The following is an 8,497-nucleotide window of genomic DNA, read 5'->3' as shown; positions in this document are numbered from 1 at the left end:
TGCCAGCCAGTCGCAGGGCACACAGGAATATAGAATTCACTCGATCATTCACACCTAGGGACAATTTGGACCGGCCAATTAAACTGATGTGCAATTTCTTTTGGAATGTGGGAGGAAACCGGAGTGCCCTGTGGGGACCTCCATTTAAGGAAACAATAAAATGATAGCAATTAAAAAAACAAGGACGATAACAAACTACGAAGACTTAAAGGTACCAAACTGTACTATATTCTCATTTTTTGCCCAGCCTTTTACAATGGTTTTGTTTTTTTGGGGTACCCTGAGCAGTAAGATGGTGGACAATCTTGTCTGCTTCCTATAGTTGAGCCTCATGTTGTGTAAATATTTTACCACAAAAACACACAAAATAAAGCACAATGTCATTTCAAGATAGGGTCCCATTATCATGGGGGTTATGCGTCAAAATGAACCCGTGATAGGCAAAATTGTGTGAAATAGAAACCTTTATTTTTCGACAATTGTTATCTAATAAAGTACTCTATTATACACTGAAACCGAACAACAAAACCTTTTTATAGGTGCAAGGTTTGTTTAACAAAAAAAGTACTGCTATTCTCCTTGTTAACATTTTTTTATTTTACTTAACAACACATACTTTCTTCGGGACTGTTTAGCCAATCAGAATACAAAATAACCAATGCATGATCAAATCTGTGAAGCAGTCGAACAGTGAAAAGTGTGGGGATTAGCAGGGGATTTCTTATAATTTCTGAATTTAAATTCAATGGATTAATAATCAAAATTCATCTTTAAAGTATATTTTTATTTCAGAATTCCATTTTACAGAAGAATGACTCCTGTGGTCAATCAAACAAGGGAGGCAGGGCAGACATGACCACTGTCCGGGACAACAAATCGATCCCAACGATCAAGCACGGGCCCAACACAACAATGTTTGATTGACAGCAGGAGTCATTCTTCTATAAAAACAAAAAAGGCCTTTATATTGCATTTTAGCACTGTCTGTCTTCCCGACTCAACAAACAACAAAGTGCCTTGTAATCACAAGCATAGACTTAATTAGAATCCCTTCAGAACCTGCGCAATAAATTGTATGAATATTATTTCTTAGGTAAGTGGAATATACCTTAGGCGCTACTTCATTTTACATTTATTATAGATTTAGAATAAAAAGTCATTAATGTAGGTCACTTGAAGTGGGTGCATTAAGGTTACTGAATTATTCATCATAATTTGGGCGCCTAGAAAACTTGGAAGAATCTTTAATAGACCCTTGAATTTTATATTATACTATCACAGTATACTGTACATCTTTTAATAGGGGCGAACCACACCCCATTATTATGTTGGCATGAATTTAATAGCAGCATTATTTCTTTGAATCATGCCAAATATTGGCAATTTATTGTACCACAATTGGTATTTGAATATATTTGTATTGTTACAGACACAAAGTACAAGTTAGTGTGTATATATATATGTATATATATATATATATATATATATATATATATATATATATATATATATATATATATATATATATATATATATATATATATATATATATCCTGTGTCCCTAACAAGGATAAGCGGTACGGCTAATGAGATGAAATATATTATATATATATATATATATATATATATATATATATATATATATGATCCCTCCTGCTTTGTTTGCAAACCTGGTGAATGACTGGAAATGTTTGACCTCTGTAATAGCAAACAAAGGCTGCTGTACCAAACATTAACATTCATTTTTTCAGGTGGTCAAATCCTTATTTGCAGCTGTATCATACAAATAAATTGTCAGAAAATCATGCATTGTGATTTCTAGATTTTTCTTTTTAGTTTATCTCTCTCACAGTGGACATGCACCTATAATGAAGATTTCAGACCGTTTCCATGATTTCTAACTGGGAGAATTTTTGGAATGTGAAGAAACCTTAAAGTCCAGAGGAAGCCCACGCACGGGAAGCCGGCAGTAGGTGGAAATGAACCCTGGACTGTCAGGAGGACCAGAACAGAGCAGGAGACCCCAGAGCCTTCGTACAATTCTTTATTTGGGGAAGCGTAAAGGGTTAGCGGGAGACGCGATGACCGTCGGACGTCAGCAGCAAAGCCGTGAAGACTACTTCGGAACACGTAGCCAATCGTAGCGTGGGACGGAAGGAGGTCGAGTTTACCGGTACTGGAGAGAAGAACGTAGCGTGGGACGGAAGCAGGTCGGATCGGAGGCAGGCAGAATCAGGTAAACAGGTCAAGAAGGCACAGGTAAATCAGGAGAGTCAAACGGGGTACAAAAGTAATCCTCCGACGAAGAGGTCTCGGCGTAGCGTGCTTAAAAAGGAACATAAACCAATCAGGAAGCGCACCAGATGATTACCCCAGGTGGCTCCACTTAGGTAATCATGACAGAACCCCCCCCTCAAGGGACGGCTCCAGAAGTCCCCCAGGAAAAAAAATTAATCCAGGATACGACACAGGGAAACACAGGTAGTCCAAGGGAACAAAAAGTCATAGGCAAGTCACAACTAATCCCCCCCCAAAAAAAACAAAAATACGCCACCGATAATCCAAAATAGTGCGTCCAGTAGTCGTCCGACGAGCCACAGAAGGTCCACAAACACCACACTGGCGATCCCCAGGAACGGATAAACAATCCGTTGGTTAGAACAGGGAAAAAAAAAAAAAAAAAAAAAAAAAGAAATTCCACAGGTAAACGGAGAAATATGTAACAGCACAGTACCTCTCAGAATTCCTCTGAATGGACAGAAGCCCCCTCATCAGCATCCGAAGGGGCGGCAAAGGGTGGGTCCGGAGGGCAAACAGGACCGGCGATTCAGACAGGACAGGCAGAATCAGATCAGGCAAGACAGGAGAGGCAGAGACAGGACAGGCAGAATCAGAACCGGCAAACAGAACAGGCAAAATCAGTACAGGCAAACAGGACAGAATCAGAACAGGCAGAATCAGGGCCGGCAGCTGAGTCAAACAGGCAGGCCAGAGAGTCAAAGTCGGACTGGCAGGCAGGGGAGACGGACTGGCAGGCAGCGGAGTCGGACTGGCAGGCCGGAGAGTCGAAGTCGGACTGGCGGGCAGGGGAGTCGGACAGGCAGGCATGGGAGTCATTGCGCAGTTATAAGGCCGATGGGGTGGCAGGGAAGAGGCCTTAGCTTTACTGAAGACTTCCCGTAGGTGATGGTAACAAACTAGGACCTTGGACAGATTGGGTGGAGCCCTTGGGGAAGTAGAGTAATCCGGGTAAGGAGCGTCTCGCAGACAGGTTTGGTGACAGTCCATGCCCCATTCTAGTATCGACCCAGTGCGCCAGTCGAAATGGGGGTTGTGTTGGACCAACCATGGATGACCCAGAACGAGGGGTTGGCTCGGGGAGTGAAGTAAATGGAATCGGATCTTCTCTCGGTGATTTCCAGAGAACTGTAATTCTATGGGTTCAGTTATTTGAGTCACGGTGCCTAACAGGTGACCATCTAAAGCCCGAGCAGATACCGGATTAGGAAGGGGTTTAACAGGTATCCCCATTTTGCGTGCGAGGGACAGATCAAGGATATTTACCTCAGCGCCAGAGTCAATCAGGGCCGGAAATGTCTGAGTAGAATCGGGGAGGAAGAGAGAAGCCTGGATAACGGGTCTAGCGTTTTTGGGAGCAGATACAAGGACTGAGTTCAATCGGACGCCCCTTATGTCAGACGAGCGTTGGCCTTTTACCGGACAGGTGGCCACGCGATGTCCCTTGCCACCGCAGTAGAAACATAATTGATTAACAAACCTTCGCTGGCGTTCCTCGGGGGAAAGAGAGACCCGGTCCACCTCCATCCTTTCTACGATGGGGATGACCGGGACCTGGTCCACCTCCATCCTTTCTACGATGGGGATGACCGGAACCCGGGGGTTTGGTACATTATTAGCTTCTTGAACTTGCCTGGTGACGAATTGGCTAGGACCCTCCCTCTCTCGGCGTCTCGCCTGAACCCTACGGTCGATCAAGTCGATAGCTTCGTCAAGTGTTGCCGGAGGAGCGTGGGACACTAATTCATCCTTGAGATAACCGGACAAACTGTGGAGGTAGGCGTCGACCAGCGCCTCTTCATTCCAGTGACTTTGGGCTGCTAGTGTACGAAAGTCGACAGCATAGTCGGCAATGGAACACCTCCCCTGGTGGATGTTCATGATCGAACGAGCGGCGTCGACCGATGAGGAACCAGAGTCAAATACCTTAGTCAGCTCTTGAGCCAAGAGGTTGAATGAATGGCACGCCGTAGCACCTCTCTCGTAGGCGGCCGTTCCCCAAAGACGCGCTCTTCCCGTGAGGTGATTAATGGCAAACGCTACCTTAGCTGCTTCCGTAGCAAAATTGCGGGGCTGGAGGTCAAATATTAATCTACAATTTAATATGAACGGGCGGATCTGAGCCGGATCTCCCCCAAACTTCTCTGGCGCGCCCACTCGCGGCTCAGCGAATCCTGCGCTGAATGAACTGGGAAAGGCCGAAGGTGCCCTGTCAGTGTTGGGCACCGATGAAGTGGCTTGATGGGTCATTACTTTGGAGAGATAGGACCAGTCCCGACCCAACAGATTCCACTCGAGCCGTAACTGACTCACTTGCTTAGCCAATTTCGCCACGTCGGAAATGACCTGCCGAACTGCACATTCTAAAGGGGGAATGGGCTTCTGGTTCTGGTTTTCATAGTCGTCAGGGGGCACATGTACGAACGCGGGGTCGATTGTGGTCTGAGGTTTTTGTCAGGAGGACCAGAACAGAGCAGGAGACCCCAGAGCGTTCGTACAATTCTTTATTTGGGGAAGCGTAAAGGGTTAGCGGGAGACGCGATGACCGTCGGACGTCAGCAGCAAAGCCGTGAAGACTACTTCGGAACACGTAGCCAATCATAGCGTGGGACGGAAGCAGGTCGAGTTTACCGGGACTGGAGAGAAGAACGTAGCGTGGGACGGAAGCAGGTCGGATTGGAGGCAGGCAGAATCAGGTAAACAGGTCAAGAAGGCACAGGTAAATCAGGAGAGTCAAACGGGGTACAAAAGTAATCCTCAGACGAAGAGGTCTCGGCGTAGCGTGCTTAAAAAGGGAACATAAACCAATCAGGAAGCGCACCAGATGATTACCCCAGGTGGCTCCACTTAGGTAATCATGACATGGACGGCCGTCCGCCCTAAATAAAAATATGTATTTGTACAGGGCCAACATCGGCAAATTAACAATTTAGTCAATAATAATATTTCAACAACGTAAGGACAAGTACCAACAATGGACAAAAACCCAAAACGGCATGAGAACAGACATACATCATAAGACCCCTGCAGTGCATATATTTATATATAAACATAGAGTGACATGTTTCAACATCACAATATTATTACCACGTAAAATCATAATTTAAAGGGGTTGTGGTTTACTGTGATTGTATTGAACTACTATTGGCATCCCAGCATTTTTTGTGATTGTATTGCAATTGTAATTGCATAATAGTGGTGAAAATGATGTAAATGAGGTGAATTGTTTCCAAAAATGATTTTAACTTAAAATATTGTCATTTGTATGTTGGGATGCTACATTAACAATGTGTAGCTTTGTGCTTTTCTGTGATATTTTTATGGAATTTCTCAAAAAAAGTGTTGTTGTCCTTATGTGGCAATCACAACACAAATTCAGAATTGAAATCTGAAATTTCTGTGTAAGTTAATTACTTTTTATTTCAGTAGTATTTAGATTGTGAATGGTTAGTTCTTAGAGTGAATCATGAATTTTAGTTTTAATGGAAGTTAGAAACTGGCATTGTAATCAATGTTAGCCTCTAATTTTCCACAGGTCTGAGCGTTCAAGCTAAGTCGGTGAGCAACGCTTGAAACAACAGTGAGCAACCATAAGCCCAAGTGTTGCAAGATAATTAATTATCAAACATGTCCAAAACTTGACATCAAGTTACATTTTGCGGAGTTTCCGGCAATGCAAAAACATTTTTCACTTTTGAATGAATTGACTAATGTATTATTGCAAAAGTTGTACGGCCTACAAACATCATTTGTTTTTACAACAATTCTTTCACAAAATTTTCATTTTTTTTTTTCCTGGTATCTTTCGTCGCATAATACAATTTTGGGGGGCTTATTTAGTCAGTTGCACGATACAGAACTGTATTTAATCACATTTTTTAGTGGAAATACAATGTTGGCTACAATATTGACTTGGTATAATTGGAAATTATTTAAATGCAACACAAAACTTTTTCTTTTTTTTTTCCCTGTTTTTTTTCCATTTTTTTAATCCCTTTAAAAAAAATCTCATTGTGTTTATTTTTTCGTAGCTGTTACTTTTTTCTTTTTGTTCTCTATTTACTTTTTCCCTTTGTTTCTTTCTTGTCTTTTTTTTGGCTTTTTTCAGAAATTTTCCTTTTTTTTCTCTCCCTTTTGTTTTTTTTTCTCAGCTCTACACTACTTTTTCATTTTGGTATTTTTTTCTTTTTTGTTCTGTTCCCGCTTCTTTTAAGTCATTTTGTGCATAATTTTACATAATATTTGGTCATATAGGGATGAAAGAAGCAAAAACAACCTGAAGAGCCGTTTAGGACCCGAAAGAGCCGGCATCCTTTTAGTGAGCCGAGCCGAAGAAGCCGGTTCTCAAAAAACTTTAAAAACTCACACACGCAGCTTAGAGGGAACATTGCGCTGGATAGATTTTCTTGTGCGCTGAGAATGTGCAGGCAGTGCGCAATTGCGCACGCACGGAGCCTAGAGGGAACACTGATTGTAATTGAAGTCAATCAGGTACTAATATCGGAGTTTTGGTCGGAATGTCGATGTATCGACCCTTTCATTTGTTTTTCAACATTGTGACATATGTGGTGGGCGGGTGCTTACCCTGGAGGCAAAAGCAAGGGCATGACGATATGTCAACAAGCGTATGCGCTAAAATTTACCTTTGTATTATTAAAATCCATGGCTTTGACATTACGGTTTAATAACCTTTGTTGTGCGTGACATGACCATCAAGGCTGGAGGAAAATTAATATTTGTGCTGGTCAGGAGACAAACTTAAAGAATGCTGTTGTTGCTGCTACTTTTTGTAATGTTGTGTGTTTGGGTGCCAGTTCCAGGAAAAAAAAATAGTGATCGTAAATTGCAGTTCTACAGGGTTCCCAATGGACACTCCTGATCAAAGACAAAAATTGGACCGTGGCACTCCTAAACAGTGCTTGGGTTTGCAGTATACACTTCATATTAGGTAAGATAAATTAGCGTTTCAGATTGTTGCTAGCGAGTCTAAATTATTTAATATTTCGGCAAAATGTATTCTTATTTTTTTCAGCTTCAGCTAACTGTTAGCGTGTAGCCTAAAGGGCCTGGCACAACCCAGCCATGTGTGATTGACAGCCTTTTCTGTGAAGAGGGGTGGGCACCATGCGGCCAGCCCCCATTTTTCCACCCCGCGTGATGCTCCGTCCGACCAAGTTTCGCAATGAAATTTAACGCAACAAACTGTTTTTTATGCGCTGGGCATTAATGAATTGTTTTTTTCATGCTATTAAATAAGTATTGATCATTTGAATAAATTGAGTACCTTGAAATCAGGCTTTTTGTTTAGTACTTTCATTCCTGCTACAGAATATCTACACCCTGTCCCCCTCGCTAACACCGCGGGTTCTTGTGTAGACAATATAATTTATTCTTTTTTGATACAAATTTCCCTGCCATCTCAATAATTCGTATTTGTTAGAATCAAACCACATTTGGATTATCTATGTGTGTGGGTCTATGTGTTTCTATAAAATCAAACACAAAAATACAAAGTTTGTGAAAAGAAGCTTTTGTGAACAAAATAGCTATGTCTGCAAACCCGAAGATTTTTTATGAGTGCCTCGGTCCAATCTTTTCCCTTTAATGTATTTAACCACAACTCTCTTTGTTTTCCTTTGATCAGGATTGTCTGCTGGGATTCTGTAAAAGTTTAATTTTGATCCTCAATGTTTTATCCGATTTTGGCACACAAACATACAATGATGTTAGTTTAATACTGAACTAGGAGAATCTAAAGTTTGGTATCGGTGGTGTTTTGACCACAGCGGAGTAATGTTTCTACTACTACTTTAACTTCGACGCCACTATGTAAGAGTCTAATTTAAGTGAATAATCGTGGGATAAAAACTACGTTACTAACTATGGCTTGTTTCGTACTCTGATAATTACTGTAAGCTTGCCGCAGAACAACCCTCCCCTCTCCTTGAGATGGTCTGGGTTAAATTGGGTTGAAAATGAGATTGGATCTTGTAATAGCAGGGAGCTGAACTTGGCTGGGCGAGCGTTAATGGAGTGCGAGCGCCGGAGAATTCTGGTGTTACGCCGCGAATGGGACGCGAGCAGGTGAAGGGCTCAGTCGCGATCGTGAACAGACATGAAGTCAATTAGGAGGCCAGGCGGGAGTGTGAACAGCACAGGAAGGAGTATGGGAAGGAAAAAGAGAGCAGGGGGACAGCTT

The 8,497-nt window shown here is 42.2% G+C and overlaps 1 long non-coding RNA gene across 1 annotated transcript; it reads left to right on the top strand.

The window, feature by feature from the left end:
* Positions 1-7,048: 7,048 nt before the first annotated feature.
* On the top strand, positions 7,049-7,589 carry LOC148354920 (uncharacterized). The gene is made up of 2 exons (XR_015852309.1): positions 7,049-7,246; positions 7,331-7,589. It is a non-coding gene; the product is annotated as an uncharacterized LOC148354920 (long non-coding RNA).
* Positions 7,590-8,497: the final 908 nt, after the last annotated feature.

The sequence above is a fragment of the Urocampus carinirostris genome, chromosome 12 (genome assembly GCF_059441175.1).
Source record: "Urocampus carinirostris isolate Australia breed hairy pipefish chromosome 12, RoL_Ucar_1.0, whole genome shotgun sequence".
NCBI classification, from domain to species: domain Eukaryota; kingdom Metazoa; phylum Chordata; class Actinopteri; order Syngnathiformes; family Syngnathidae; genus Urocampus; species Urocampus carinirostris.
This window is presented reverse-complemented; position numbering and strand designations above follow the sequence as displayed.